Source organism: Corvus brachyrhynchos, unplaced genomic scaffold (assembly GCF_000691975.1).
Source record: "Corvus brachyrhynchos isolate BGI_N302 unplaced genomic scaffold, ASM69197v1 scaffold318, whole genome shotgun sequence".
Classification (NCBI taxonomy): Eukaryota; Metazoa; Chordata; class Aves; order Passeriformes; family Corvidae; genus Corvus; species Corvus brachyrhynchos.
This window is the reverse complement of record NW_008239537.1, coordinates 143659-145698: the sequence shown is the minus strand read 5'-3', so window position 1 is coordinate 145698 and position 2040 is coordinate 143659.

Genomic DNA, 2040 nt, shown 5'->3' with positions numbered 1-2040 from the left:
GTCCCCTCCAAATCCCTTATTGGCCCCCCCTCAGAGGGATTTATTGGGGCGTTTCCTGCCCCCCCCCCTCCCGCCCCCAGGGATTAAAAATGGTTGGAATTACACAATGAGGGATCACGGGATCCCGGGATAGCGGGATCGGTGGGTAGCGGGATCGGGGTTTTGGGGGGGCCCCCGTGCCCCCCCAGATTCCCCCTCACGACGGTGTGGGAGTGCATTTCTGCCCCCGCCCCCCGAATTAAAAATGGCTGGAATTGCACAACGAGAGATCACGGGATTCCGGGATTGTGGTGTTGGGGTGCCCCCTGTACCCCCCACCTCACTGAGTTTCCCCGCTTAGGGTTTTATTGGGGCGTTTCCTGCTTTCCCCCACCCCGAGAATTACAAGTAGTCGGAATTACACAATGAGGCCGGGGGGTTCAACAGTGGGATCGAGGAATTTTGGGATCAGGTAATAGTAGGATTGAGGTTTTGGGGTGCCTCCTGCACCCTCCAAACCCTGAGCCCCTCATCCGATATTCTAGGGGTGCTTTTCCTGCCCCCCGCAAATTAAAAACTGTTGGAATTATGCAACCAGGCCAAAGATTTAGCGGGATTTTGGGAGTCTGGGAGCATGGAATAGCAGGATCAGGGTTTTGGGGTCTCCCCCTGGACCCCCTCAAATGTCTGATCTCCCCCAGTGTTCTGGGGGTGCTTTTCCTGACCCCCCCCCCAAGAATTAAAAATGGTTGGAGTTACACAACGAGGCCAGAGGATCGCGAGATTTTGGGATTGCGGGATTGGGGTTTTGGGGTGCTCCTCCTGCACCCCACACCTCCAGATCCCCCCGGAGGGTTTGGGGGTGCTGGGGTCAGAGTGGGGGGTCCCCATCTCCTTCTGCCACCCCAGGCACTGGATCCTGGACGATGGGAAAAGCTCCCTGTGGCCACACTGGGATCACTGGGGGTGACCCCAAAGTCTCACAGTGGGACAATGTCGTTGTCACCCCCCCGGGTGGTGTCCCCAAATCCGCATGGTGGGATGACACTGCTCGGGGACCTTTTATTGATGGCATCAGCAGATTGTGTGCCCAACTCTCAGGATTCCCATCCTGGGCTCCCCATCTCTGTCCTGGAGTTCCTGTCCCCACCCTGGGGTCCCTATCCCAGCATGTTCATCCCAATGTCCCCATCCCCGTCACAGTGTCCCCATCAGTGTCCCCATCCCGGTGTCCCCATCCCAGTGTCCCCACCCCAAACGTACCCATCCTGGTGGCCCTGTCCCCTCATGGCATCTCCATTTTGGTGTCCCATCCCAATTTCCCCATCCCCATAAGAGTCCCCACAGGCCCAGGTGTTGCTGTCCCCATTCTGGTGTCCCCATTCTGGTTTCCCTGTCCCCATCCATGTGGTCCTTTTTCCCCTCCCTTTTCCCACCCTTTCCCCCTCACATTTCCCTCCCTTTTTCCCCTCCCTTTTCCCACCCTTTTCCCCTCACATTTCCCTCCCTTTTTCCCCTCCCTTTTCCCACCCTTCCCCCCTCACATTTCCCTCCCTTTTTCCCCTCCCTTTTCCCACCCTTCCCCCCTCACATTTCCCTCCCTTTTTCCCCTCCCTTTTCCCACCCTTCCCCCCTCACATTTCCCTCCCTTTTTCCCCTCCCTTTTCCCACCCTTCCCCCCTCACATTTCCCTCCCTTTTTCCCCTCCCTTTTCCCACCCTTCCCCCCTCACATTTCCCTCCCTTTTTCCCCTCCCTTTTCCCACCCTTCCCCCCTCACATTTCCCTCCCTTTTTCCCCTCCCTTTTCCCACCCTTCCCCCCTCACATTTCCCGCCTTTTTTCTCTCTTTTACCGCCCTTTTCCCCCCCCTTCAACTTTCCCGCCCTTTTTCACCTCACGCTCCCAGCCCTGCTTCTCTCGCATTTCCGGCCCTTTCCCCCTCGCATTTCCCTCCCTTTTTTCCCCCTCACCTTTTCCCACCCTTTTCCTCTCACATTTCCCGCCTTTTTTCTCTCTTTTACCGCCCTTTTCCCCCCCCTTCCACTTTCCCGCCTATTCTG